The sequence below is a fragment of the Pinus tabuliformis genome, chromosome 4_2, assembly GCF_031772625.1.
Source record: "Pinus tabuliformis cultivar Carrire ecotype Pingquan chromosome 4_2, CPIR1, whole genome shotgun sequence".
Lineage (NCBI taxonomy): Eukaryota > Viridiplantae > Streptophyta > Pinopsida > Pinales > Pinaceae > Pinus > Pinus tabuliformis.
The window spans coordinates 489,313,545-489,327,921 of NC_142304.1; positions in this window are offsets into that span (position 1 = coordinate 489,313,545).

Sequence of the window (14,377 nt, forward strand, 5' to 3'; positions counted from 1 at the left end):
GTTGGAATATAACACTGGTTCTTAATGCTGGAGGACGCTGTTTGGAATGGAGCGCTGTTTGGAATGGAACGCTGGTTCTTATTGCTGGAGGATGTTGGTTCAAATGCTAGACCACAAAGCTGAATCTATGCCAGACCACTTATAAATCATGTAAAATCGATGCGAGAATGATCAACGCAGGGGATTTGAGCATAAATTGATGTAAATCACTCTCATAAAAATGTAGAATCGATTTGAATGTTTTGAAAGGACTTTAAAAACAATTAAAATATACAGCGCTATCCCTTTTTTTTGTTTTTATTCAGTCAAACAATTTGAAAAAGTCACATAGATTTGCATTTGTTGCTTTAAAAAATGATTTTAGAATTTGCAGATCTAAAATCAATAAAAAAAAAATTGCAAATTTCAAACCATTCTTTTGCTGATCACTTCAATGGAGGTTTCCAAAAACTTGTAGAGCTGGAATCTCCTCCTCACATCCACTGTAGCATTACTAGAGCTCTGATACCACAATAATGGCATAAGTGTCCTCAAACACGTAATTTTATTAATCAGAAAAGAGATAATTACATAATTGATTTTGCAAGAGTTTACACCCGAACAACCAAACACTCTTGCAATGAGATATTTATAAGCTCCATGTCCTAACTACTTCTAATTATGGATCACTTATCAATAACAAGTGTCCATTTACAATAAATGCTATTCAAACCAACTAGCTAACAAATCTCCTAAAATAGAGCCTAAGATACGACACATTTGGAGAGTCATATCTTGTTACAACAATATATAGTCATGTCTCCATTAAATAATTAAACACTCTAGAATAATAATTATTAATTTAATTTCTTAAATTAATAATTATTTTATTCCAATTTTATAACCTATGATAATAATTTATTTTTGGATCATCTAACATTCTTCCTCCTCTTCACAATCTATGTAAAATAATTTCTTCTTAGCACAATTATGACCTTTAATGTATTTGTTATCACAATTGTAACAAATCCCTTTTTCTCTTTTTTCTTCCAATTGTTGTGGTGTCAACCTTGTAGGTTGTGGAAGGCTAGGAGAAACAACACTTCCATCTTTATAGTTTTGAGGGGTAGACTTCCTTGTTGCCATAATTTTTCTTTCCACTTTTCTTGCCAACCTAAATGCCTTCTCCAATGAATCAGGTTCCCAAAGACAACCTCATGTTGAATGTTATCCTTTAAAGTCCCTATGGAGACATCAATCCTCTTCTTCTCTGGAATATAATTTTCCCTTATATTCAATTTTTGAAAGTCCTCAATGTGCTCTACCATTGAACACTTTTGTTTGAGATTTATCAATTGGCTAAAGAAGGTGTTTCTCTTTGTATCCTCATAATGTGCTATCATTTCCTCCATGAAAATTGACCACGTAACAAGTGGTTTACGAGAAAAAAGCCATTTATACCATAAAAATTGATCCGGTTCTAAATATGAAGATGCAATACATACCTTTTGTAACAATTTCACCTCATGTAGATCAAAATATTGCTCCATTTGTAGTATCCAATTTACCGGATCCTTGCCATCAAACTTCCTCATATCGCCTTTTCTTGATTTTAGGAGTTCGATCTTGAAACGACTATAACTCTGTAATTTTAGATCTTCTAGATCTAAAATTGTGACCTATAGTAGCCCTCTGCATCCTTTTTCCAATGCCACTAGTCTGATAGAAATTGGATTCTTCAACAAATAGTTATGCACAAGCTCCCAAGATGACCAGATTATATAAATTTTCAGAAGAGAAAACTTGTATGAAGTGCCACATGTCACTGTTTTGACCTTTGAATATGAAAAAGATGCATAGAAAACTATAGTCCATCCTCTTTCTGTAACTTCTTGTGAAATTTCAATCTGATGCTCAGAGAGATAGTTATGACGATTTTTCCGAGGTCAATTGTTTGGCATGTAATTCAGGAGCTTGCAAAAACCCTAAATATCTTGCACTGTATCTCCAAAAATATAGAGAAATAGGATCTAAAATTCGGGCCGGACCTTCACCAAGATTTTGGGTCAAATGAGTTTTAATTTCAGAGTCTGCAACTTCGTAGAAAACAAATTATAGTAAAAATTCCACGATGACCTATTTGAGATGGAATTCGGGAGCTTGCGAAAACCCTAACTTCCTCAGATCATGTCTCTAAAAATATAGTGAGAGAAGATTTGAAATTTGGACCTGAGGTTCAGACCAATTTCTTCTCAAATGGGTTTTTCTTTTAGCTTTTTAAACTTTGTAGTGAAAAAGTTATAGCGAAAATTCCACGATGACCTATTTGGAGCAGCAAAACATTGGAATCGAAAGCTCTGATACCAAATGTTATGAAACCAACTCACAAAAAGATAGAAAAGATAGATCAATGCCTTAGAAATAAGCCTCTTCGAGGGGGAAACCTCCTTTACATTACACAAATGAACAATTCTTGGATGATACAAATGACAAGACATCCTTTCTATATATAGGAGTCTAAGGGGTCATAATATAATCAGAGCCAACATAACAATAATAATGTAAGGGCACAATAATTACAATAGTGGGCTTCTATGGGGCATAATAATAACAATATGGGGAGTACATTGGCACAAAAATATAGTAAGGGGGTTGCACTAATAACAATAAGGGGTTGCACTAGTAGTATAGGGACCTAACATATTTCAAGAATATGAATTTGAGGTAATTGTGAAGCTAGGAAGGTTAAATGCAGGACCTGACCATTTGTCGCGAATTGAAACAAGGGAGGAGCCTACTAATTTGGAGGAAGGGCTACCCCATGTGCAGCTCTTCACGGTGCATGTAGTGGATAATCATTTTGCAGATATTATCCACTTTTTTACTATAGGGACGACTCTAGAAGGATATACCAATCAGCAAAAGAAGGAACTAGTGGTGTGCGCGACAGATTTTTTGGTGTTCGTTGGACATTTGTATAAGATGGGTGTTGATGAGATACTGTGAAGGTATGTCCCCGATTTTGAACAAAGTAGCATCCTAGCTGAAGCTCATAGAGGGGCTACAGGAGGACATTATGCAGGAAAGGCAACAACGTAAAAGATTTTGTGCGCAGGATTGTGGTGGACTATGTTGCATAACGATGTTAAAGCATATTGTAGGGCATGTGATGCATGTCAGCGAATGGGCAGACCATCATGAAGGGATGAGCTTCCATTGAACCCTCAGGTATCATTTCAACCATTTTAGAAATGGGAAATTGACTTTGTAGGACCGATTCAACCTCTAGGCAGAAAGACAGGTGCACGCTATATCATCACCGCGACAAAATACCTCACTAGATGGGTGGAGGTACAACTTGTGAAGGATTGTACAGGAGTCACATCAGCCAAATTTGTGTTTAAGTACATGTTAACCAGGTTTGGCTACCCAAAAGTGTTGATGAGTGATCACAGTACACACTTCCTCAATGAAATGATCAGCGCGCTGACAAAAGAGTTCCAGGTGTATCATCAGAAGAGTACACCATATCATCCTCAAGCTAATGGAACAATTGAGGTATTCAATAAGATCTTGGAGAATTCGCTAACAAATATTTTCAATGTGCATAAGAATGATTGGGACATACGCGTACCCGCAGTGCTGTGGGCATACATGACTACTTGCAAAAAGCTAACAGGCCAGACACCTTTTTGGTTGGTCTATGGCATAGAAGATGTAATTCCCATGGAATATATTGTGCCTAGTCTCTGCATAGAAGATTTCATGGGAATGATGGACCCTGGAGCCTTGGAAGAACGGCTCGCGCAGATAATGGAGCTTGAAGAAGATAGGTTCTTGGCTAGATTCCATTAGCAAGTTCAGAAGGAACCTGAAAATCTTGGCACGATCAGCACATCAAGCTGCACACATTCAAGGTAAATGATTTGGTATTATTATATGATAGTAAGTTCGTTAAATTTCTAGGAAAGTTTCAGATGCACTGGCTAGGGCTATATGTCATTAAGGAAATCACAGATAGGGGCGTGATTCAACTCACCAAGTTGAATGAAGAACCTTTCTCGAGAATAGTAAATGGAAGCCGATTGAATTTGTATACAGGAGATACGACTCAATAACTATATGACAACAAGACAGTCTTAGTGCTCCAGGCAACTGCAAGGGAGCATGGGACTATAAACTACACTGCCTGGCTTTGGGGACTACGCGACAGAGGGGCTGCATGAAAGAGGGTGATGTCACACTACTAGAAGCCCCGTGAAGGGAGCTGCGCTATGGAGGGAGATACCACACAGCACAACCAGAAAGTGACCGTTAGAGTCACTATTCATGATTTGACAGCCAGGAGACAGTTAAGAGGAGTGGGTGGGTGGAATTTAAGGATGAAAGCTTTGGATATCTACCGCCAAATAATCATTAATAGACGAATTTCGGGGGGAACGATCGGATTTGAATTCAAATTCTCCTATAAATTACGCGTGCCAGTCCATCGGAGAACACTTTTCACCCTTACAGGTTTTGATCTGTGCTGTCTGTCGCTTATGAATCATGAGTGCTTTGAAGATTTGGTCGCAATCCCTGCGTTCGATAATCTACCTGAGTCATCCAGGAAATTCATTTGCGACATCATGTTAGGACCAGGTCCCATTGAGACTGCAAGAACTGGAGGAACTATCGCCTCTGAAGGAGCTGCTCCAGAGGTTGTGAGCATGGAGGTGCTGGGTCTTGTGTCTATGACATCAAGGTCGCCTAGGCCGAAGCTTACACCTGTGCGAGAGACCCAAAATCAGAAGAAAGACAAGCAGAAAAGGTCGGTGCTAGTGCGTGAGTCGCCTAGGAAGCATTTTGCTACCCAGACACAGAAGAAGGACAAGAAGCCTGAGAAGGTTGTAGATTTGGAGGCTAAAGAGGGCATTGAAGATATAGATGCCAAGGGCGCAAAGCCCATCACCAAGTTTCTGGAATATATCCCTCCACATAAAGGGAAGGAAAAGGTCACTAAGGACCTAGACTCGTAGAAGTTCCTCATTCACATGCCCCTATTGACAGAGAAGATAACCTTCAAAGGTCCACATTTTGCGCGGGTTCCGCTTTTAAAGATGGAAGATTGGGACTTGGCTGACCATGAGAGGTTCCCACACCTCACGGATGAAAATTACGTGAGGCAAGTGTATTACAAAGATTTAGGTGTCACTGAGTTGGAGATAGTTGAATGGATCCATGGAGCATAGAAATCTGGGTTGTTGAACCTGTTGTGGGTCCCCACTACCACCACTCTAACATTAATATCACCTGTATATGCCAACTTCTTACACTAGTGCACAATGGGTGCTTATGGCTTGGTGCTCCTATCCCCATCACGGATATGCTCATCCACAAGATCACACACTTGCCGCATGAGGGTTTGGATTCGGCCAAGGAGTTTGGCAGAAAAATAAGTGAGAGCGACTTGGTGGAGAGGATGAAAAAGAAATTTGACCTTATCAAGAAGTCACGCAGCTACTCCATAACATCCATAAATGATCTCGCGGTGAAAATTGCCACCCAAATACTCGTAGGCAGATTTATGAGGAAGTGTCGCACGGATGAGGTTCTGACGCTTGTGATCTCGTTAACTACACAGTGTGCGGAGGGCATGCAGAGTAATTGGTCACGCTATTTATGTAGTGAGTTCCTTGCAAATTGTCATGAGGCCCAAGATGAGAGAAAGCCCTTCCACTACGCATGGTTGCTGCTCTCCATTGTGCTGGTTGCTTGGGAGCTACCGGAGGACAGCCAGTTTCCTCCATTGTAGGCAGGATTATCGGAGGCTGCACAGTTTTCCTCCCTCTGGGCCACAAAGGACCCCGCGTGGGTCACCAAAATGAATATTTTCTGGGTATTAATGGAGTCGAGCTTCTGCATGGCCATCAACCTGTGCCCAAGGTTGTCCCCAACCTTGTATGAAAAATTGTCTGAATATGCTGAGTTCAAGGCAGACTTCCATCGCATTTAAATTTAGACGGAGAAGGACCCGCAACAGAAGTGGTTCAATCTACCTTATCTCGTCACTGATGATGCCATACAGGAAGTAATCAAGTACTGGCTAGTAGATTGGCACACTCCATCCGACCTGGCCACAGGTACCAGCAAAGGCACGGGGAGCTCAACAAAGAAGAAATGAAAGTATGCAGTGAAATAGGTGGCACAAAAGTTGGCCGCGCAGAGGAAGAAGTAAGCCGAAGAGAAGGCCCGCATAGAAAAGGAGCACGCTACAAAGGAGAAGGCTTAACAGGAACAATGTGACTCAGAGCAGAGCAGAAAATTGCCTTCGTTCGAAATTGAGGAGGAAGAGAAGTCTGCGCATGGTGGTGGAGGCGATGAGGGGGAGATCACCCCATTTCAGATAAAGAAGCGTAGAGAACAACAACAGGAGGGTTCCTGGAAGAAGACAAAGTTGCCTAAAACACAGTTGGATCCCATCACGCTAACGGAGGGAAATCTCAACAAGATCGGGGAAAAACTGCATGACACTACCACCGAACTATTGCAACAATTCAAGAAAGAGTAGATGAAGTCATTGGGAAATGTTCAGAAGGATCTGCACGAGTTGCAAATCAAAACTACTAGAATACAGGTGGGCGTAGGACAGGTGTGCGCCGCACATATGAGCCTGGCACTGGGGATAAGTCAGGCTGCAGAACTGGTCAGGGCAGTGGACCTGAGGGAAGTTGCTCTGCCAGAAGGGTCCCTGAGCACAGAATCTCGATGATAAGATCATCCGTAGCAGCTTGACGAACATCAGCCTCAATATTGTAACACTCCCTAATGATTTTCTTCATGCGCTGCAGACAAGAGTGACATCGGAATTGAGAGTGTGGGAGAAGTGTGCTCTCAGCTTAATAAGCGAGTACTAGGTGAACAATGAGAAAATGTTCATCTAGAAGACTTAGACCATGAAGGAAAGAGATACAATCCAGTTGTAGAGCACCCAGTTGGTGGCTGCGGTTACAGAGGCGTGAAAAATAGTGCTGGAATCGCACATACCTGAGGATGCACAACCAGAGGACAAGATCAAAAAAATAGCAGTAGGCATTCGCGATGCAATGGAAGAGGTGGAAAGAGATCAATTTGAACTCAATATGAAAATCATGGAGCTTCAGCTTGAGTCACAGTCTCCGACTCTGTCTGAGGTTAGGGAACAACGCGGAGCCGCCATCAAGGAGGGGATGGCTACTGTGGATGCCGTAGTCGTGGACTGCACAACTTTGTTTGAACAGGAAATGGACTTGGTGAAGAACCTGTGGGAAGAACCCAACCTGCAGATATTGAGTACAGAGATCCACGAACTCCTAAATCAGTATGACGAGGTTAGGGTGATGACGCGCTCAATTTCTACAACATAGTGCCTCGCCAAGTTGCTGGAGGAGAAGAAAATCTTCACACAGGTGGAAGCAGTGCAGAAAAAAGAAGTATTGCTTAAGGCCAGGTTGGGTCCTTGGTTGGAAGAATCCTACCAAGTTTCAACAAAATTTCAGGAGAAGCTGATGAACTTGCAGCTCACATAGCAGAAGATCAAACTAGCTGCAAAAGGACCAACCACGGAGCACCTCATCGAACAAGTGAAGCATGTGGCTACACACAGCATTGTTGAGGTAGAAGTTGTGCAGGGGGAGTTGGGGGATATTCCTAGCAAGGTCACTGTGCCAACTGAGTGACTCGAGGGTGAGTTACGACCTTTGTGTTGGGGGCTTGTTGCGATGGGGTCCACAGGATTAGTTTTGAGGTAAAAGCCCAAGTTTTGATGTAAAAAGATGTAAAGTCTCTACGAATTGTGGACATGGATCGCGTAGCTAGTTAAGAGTCAAAAAGGGTTTTTACCCTCATTTATGTAAACTTGAGTTGGTTTTTGAGATCTACTCATGGTCCGTAGACCATGGGATTGTATAAATAGGTGTGTCTTAAAGAGTCTAAGGCAGATCTATGTCTTTGTCTATGGGTATGACGAATGGAGTCTTAGATAATTAGCGTAGAGAACTAAGTCTTAGAGGGGGAAAGCTCTGCAGATGAGTGCACAGAGGCCTAGAGTAGAGTCCACAGCTGAGTGCGCAGACCCCTGCAGCTGAGTGTGCAAGGAAGTTTTGAGTCTGTAACCTTATATTAAAGATCAGTAAAGATGATTGTTGGATAAATTCATATGTTTTAACTATTTCCTTTTGTTGTTTATGTTTGCGATATATGTTTTGATGAGATAATGTCCTTATGAAATAATGATGCATTGACATGCGAATCTACTGAATAAGTCTTATTAATTGAACACAATCCATGCTAAGTATTTTGCAAAGGTTATAATACTTTCCGTTAAGTTTATTAAGTACTTAAGCACATCTGTGTGGATTTCGATATGAGGCTAGTCTATGATGTGCATAATTAGATAACCTATCTGTTAAAGGTCTACAAAATATGATTGTAGACCTTCGCGGAGGTGTAGAGGCCAATTGAAAGAATCTGCAGTGCCAAGACCTAAGGGCTTAGAGATCTACGTGGAGGTAGATCCAAGTCATAAAAGGATATCGCATTGTTCTCTGGGTGTGGAAACTTGGTTCCAACATCCCCCCATACTGCTTCAGGTGAGACTTCAGTCTGTAGACCACGGATTGATGCCGAAAGGGCTAGTAGTGTAGGTTTTTGTTTTTCACAACTAACTTTGAACCTGGGTTAGGACCCCCTAAGCCAACATGTATTCTTGCAAAGGCATGATTATTGTTATAGCTCCAAATATCACTCTTATGGTTTGTGATGTTGTACTCATGGCCTAGGGCAACCCCTCCTTCCAGACCTGGTCCTAAAATTTAAAAAACAGTGTTTTATCCCTTATACGCGACATTGCCCTGAGTTAAACGCGTGTATACGCGGGTATGTGTATAGCCAACCCGCGTGTATGTATTAAAACACTTAAAAAAAAAATATAACACTCCTTATTTTCGGGCGGAGATCGCGGGTTTTACCTGCTGATCACCTGTTAGTGCCCGTGGCCCAACTGTTCCCAACCAACTCCTAACTAAAAAACTACTTTGGAGATGGTATAAAAAGACCTCAAATGGAAGGCCTAAGGGAGGAGAGAAGAGAGATAAAGGTTATGCTGAGATTTTTCCCTTGACCAGGTCTGAAGTCCCTTGTGCCTTCTGCCCTTACCCCATTTTGTACAGGAAACCTTTGTTTCCTTGTGTGTTGATGTTCATTCACCATTTATGACATAATGGAGAGAGTCATGGAAGGAGTTTGTTAGAGGCTTGAGGCTGGAACGGATCCGGAAGGAAGCTTTGCTTGGAGCCTGCTGAAGGTGACTCAGGTGAAAATATTCCTTTTTATGTACTTTATTTGTCTATAATAAAAGAAACACATGTCTTGGTTCCCGAAATGAATCTTCTTTATGTTAATGATATTCATGTTTAGAATTCATATATAAAAGGTTGTTTGGATTTCATAACTAACTACCTTTCTTTGTAACATGAAGATGATTTCTTTATAAGTTTTTGTCCATATACTATTGTGTTCTTTGAATTGGTTGTTTTGCAGGACAAAAGAGAAGAAGGGAACTCCAAGAAGGGTTTGGACCCTAAAGGCCTTCTCAAACGTAGGACCAAAGGTACGTACCCTTATCATAGAATTTGCTTATAATAGCATAATGGCCGTATGAATGTATGTTTCTATGAATAGATAACTTTCAGTTTGCTAGGGTTTCAACCCAAAAATCCCTAGGGGAGTAATTCCCTCTATCAGAATTGGCGACTCCACTGGGGACAACACTCTTGTTGTTCCTAGTTTGGGTGTTTTTCAAGCCAATCAGGGCTCAGCTGCCTTGTCTGCTTGCTGTTACTATCTGGTCTGTTCTTGAACTTTAAGCTTTGCCAGTTTCTTCAGTTTGTTTTTTATTTTTCTTGAAGCTTTTCATATACGCTGTTTTTCTTAGATACAGAGGCGTATATATGCTTGTTTCTTTGAGTAAACCCGCGTATACGCAGGTTTCCTCAGATACAGTCGCGTATACACACAATCTGTACTTCAGTACAGTCGCGTATATATTGCAATTTTCAAGATTTATAAATTTTTTTAGTCTCTGAAGGTTTGTTTGGTGGTTTGCGTCAGTCTGAAACAGTCATTTTCTAGTATCAGTTATTTGTTTTACAGCGAGCATCTCGTTCTAATTTCTCTCTAAGTATAAGGAGTATTGGTCTTATTTTTTGTTGTTTGCAAGCGTCATCATTTTTTGCTAAAGCACGCAAGATTTCTTGCTAGGAATCTTGGCTGCTCTGATTCATCAGAGTAGGGAGACTGATCACAATCTTTGTGTTAATCTTGCTTTTGGTGACTTTTTTGTTTGCTTGACAAAATTGCTTTTTGTGACCATTCACTTCTTTCTTTCATGAAAGTTGTTGTTTGACACTTTCTTGGAATTTGTCTTTTTGATCTTTTGGTTTTCATTGCCAAAGCTTTCATCGCTGCTTTTGATTGAAGAGCGATTTTAAACACATTTATTTTTGTTGAGTTTTCATCCATTGAGTGATGTCAATTCGCAAAAGTGTTTGATTGCCTATTCTTCAATCACAAGTTTCAGTGTTGAGAGCATATTTTGAAAAGACTCTTTTGTTTGTTGCTTTGAAGAAAATCTTTTGAAAATCTTAGTTTTGCTTTCTTGAACTTGCTTTTCATTTGGTTTCCTTTTAGTAAAGTGAAAGTGATTTATGTTTGTCTTAGTACTTGTTTTTAGTGTTTAGATGAAATGAATGGTAACATCTCATATTCCATCTAGGCATTTTAAGTGGCAAGATAAAGATTGATAAGCAAGCAACTTTTTTTTTTTTTGTTTTTAGAGTAGTTTTAAATCTTGCATCCACATATAGTTGTCGCATTAGGATAGATTTGCATCCCCTTTTTTAGGCATATATAGCTTTGTTAACTTTTGTGAGTGTGAAGTGTGAATTAACGAAAAGAATTTTTTTTTGTTTTATTAGAAGTACCTCTGAACCCTATAGAAATTGCTCTTCATCGAAAAACGAAAAAGTGCATGTGCATGTAGTTAAGTTTTTATTAATTTCTTTTGCGTCAAAAAAAAAAAACACCACTAGTTTCACTTCCATTACCTTGTGACTTAAAGAACAACCTAATGAAATCAAGTGCTAACTAAAATTCACTAGAACTTTTTGTTTTAGTCAGTTACACCAACAAGATTAGGATTTTAGGGCCTTGGATTAGGCGAGTGGAGAGTTAACTCTCCAAGGCCATATAAACGTCAAACGTAGGAGTCTGAATAACGAGAGAAAATCCAATAGCGTGAGGAAGACCAGGAAAGCTACGGATCTGGGAGTTAAGCACGAGGGTATGTAAAGACAGGGAAGAGAGATACCCCCTCTCCTACTTGTCCAAACTTACCTCAAGACTGTTCCGCCTGGCTTCTGTGACGAGTTGGTATCCATAGTTGCTGCTCCTAGGGAAGTACACAGGTGGCTGCGGAGGGGAATCCCGTGGCACCTGAGGTTGACGTTGCATCACTCTCGACAGTACTACTGGAGGGCACCCTTGCGAAGCTTGGGGGCTTGCACTGGCGCAGGCAATTGCTAGGAGGTCAGCGTAACTTCCTCTAATACCTTCGCTAATAGGACTGGGCCCTCATCATCCCAGACTATCTTCGGAAGGCCCCTTATTTCACTTTCTCGTATTTTGGTGTCCGGTCTTAATCACCCGGAGCGGAAATACTTGGAAGTTGTTTGACTGGCTGTATCTTTAAGGACTTTATAGTGTGTTCTCTGTGCTCCTAGTTGACCTAGCTTTCAATTTTTTGAGTCTTTAGTTAGATCATAACAAAAAATTCAAAGTGGCTGACCGATCTCCAAGACGGTCTCGAAGACTTTGTGGTCTTTCGCCACCAAGTTTAGAGCCTTCTCCTAGAAGGCGCAGAGGCAATACTACTGGTGGGTTCCATCCCACGCCGGTTGACGCATCGGGGATTGATCCTCCTCTCGGGGGCATTAGCGGCCAAGCAAGGCCTGGCACTTCTGAACAAGAGAGAGACACTCCAATCCTTTCTCGAGTTCTCTTTCAAGCAGAGAATAACATAGAGGTAGAAGAACTTTCAGAGTTGTTAGCGGCTCCAAATTCCCCACTACCATCTAGTCATCCAGACGTACTACAATACGTTGGGACTCCGACGCATAGACCGTCAAGTCCATGTTACGCTACGCGCTTACCATCGATGACCACTACTGGAAGCATGGCTTTTACAAGTGCTACGACTATGAAAACCCCAACATCGGTGCAAGGGGGAGGAACCATTTCCGTCTCCTCTGATTCCTTGTTTGGATCTTTTGCTAGCACATCTTTAGTTGGGTCTATCTCCATTCCGTCCACGAGTGGAAATGCCCAAACCAATGCTTTTGGTACTGGATTCTTCCCATTTGGCACCCACTCACAGGGTATTCCATTGGTTCCGTTTAGTGCCGCTACGTCCATGATGGGCAGATTGGCTTCATTCCAAGGTTTTCCTTTTGGAAGTGGTCATATACCACATTCCAACCCGATAGTAGGATCCATGCCTTTTTCTTCTGTAGGACAAAGCAGCAATCCTTTCTAAGGTTGGAATAACCCTGGGGTTAGTAGCACGGGAACTGGGAATCCATTTATCGGCCAACAAGGGAATAGGCCGTACTCCACGGTTAGCTCATTTCAAACTATTCCTCCTCTAGCTTCGGCTTGGAATCCGTATCAAGGGTTATCAACTCCTTACAATCCTTTCGGAGGAAATTTTGCTGGTTATGGAGGTTATACGGCCGGAGTTGGTCAAACTCCGAATTTTGCTAGACCACAAGGCTTGCCTTTTGGTTCAGCCGGTTCTACTGGTTACTTCGGGCAACTTGGTGCCTCTCAAATTCCAGGACAATATTTTCAGAGCTTTGGAAGTTCTGCCCAGTCCGGGTGGAACCCCCAAGGTCCACCTAGGCTTCTGTTTCTGGCAATGTTTAACTTGCCAGATCTCACTAAGTTAACAAATGACCCAATCAAGTACAACCCGGCCTGGCCTCCGGTCCCAACCAAACTCCCTTCGGACATTCCAAAATTCGAAGGGAAGAGTGGTGAAGACCCAGGCGACCATGTAACCACATTCCATTTGTGGTGCTCATCTAACTCCCTTATCGATGACTTGATTAGGTTGAGACTCTTTCAGCGCACCTTGACTGGTAATGCGGCCAAATGGTATATAGAGTTGCCAGGGGGTAGCTTTATATCGTTCACTGACTTAGCCAATATCTTCTTAAATCATTTTCAGTTGCTTGTTCGCTATGATGCCGGAACTAAACTTCTGGCCACCTTTCGTTAGGATAAGGCAACCCACATTTCTGACCATATTCAGGAATGGAGATGGAGAAAGAGGCTCATTAAAGCCGAAATCCCTCCAGAATACCATCTCGAGTGGTTTTTGAAGTCTTTACAACCCGAGATCTCCAAAGATGTCTCCATGTCTAGAGTCTATTCTGAGGAGCAAGCCATTTTTAGGGCCCAGCAATTAGAATTGATCTACTCTTAGTATGGGATCCTACAGAAATACTTGCCAGATGCTCCTAGCTCTACGGTTGACGTAGCTAAGTTGAAGCCAGGTCCACACGCGGATGGTATCATTGGGTTAGTAGACACAACTACAGTGAACTTGTTGAATCAATTGCAGCAGTTGTCCTTGCAAGCTGCTTCTAACAACCAAGTCACATCGTCTAATCCCCCCGCTTCCCAAACTTCTTCAATAAATTCCGTCCAATCTGATAACCCCAAAGGAATCAAAATTCCAATGGGAAAAAGAAAGGACGAGGTAAGAAAAATAACTAGGATGGGAAGCCTGATGCAAATAAATCTAGCAACAACGCTGGTGGTGGTAGAAATGAGTCAAGAAAGAAAGTTAAGTTTCCATGCAAATTGTGCAGTGGAGACCATCTAACTCATCTCTGCCCTAAGATTGAAGACGCTCAGCGCTTGTTAGGACAGCAAGGGACTTCTAGTTGTCAAGCTATGTTAACCAACCCGTTTCCCCAAGGGCAACAACTTCTTGTTGGCGCGAGTTCAAACCCTGGAACCTCTGCTGGGGGCAACCAGGAAGGGGAAAATCGTCAAATGTTTTCATGATGGGTTCTAATGTCCATGTGGCTACTCAGTCACGTGATTATGGTGAAGCCGAAACTTCCAAGGACAAGACTGTTCCCGAAAGTACTGACCTTCATATTGAGCGACCCCCTGTCGAGACTATACCACGGATACCGAAAGGTTCCGCTAAACGCGCGACGATTAATCCTAATGCTAGGGCCGCCCAGAATTACTCCATTGTGGAGGATCTGGCTCAAAGTCCGTGCGCTATGTCCGCTTTAGAGGTTCTCCA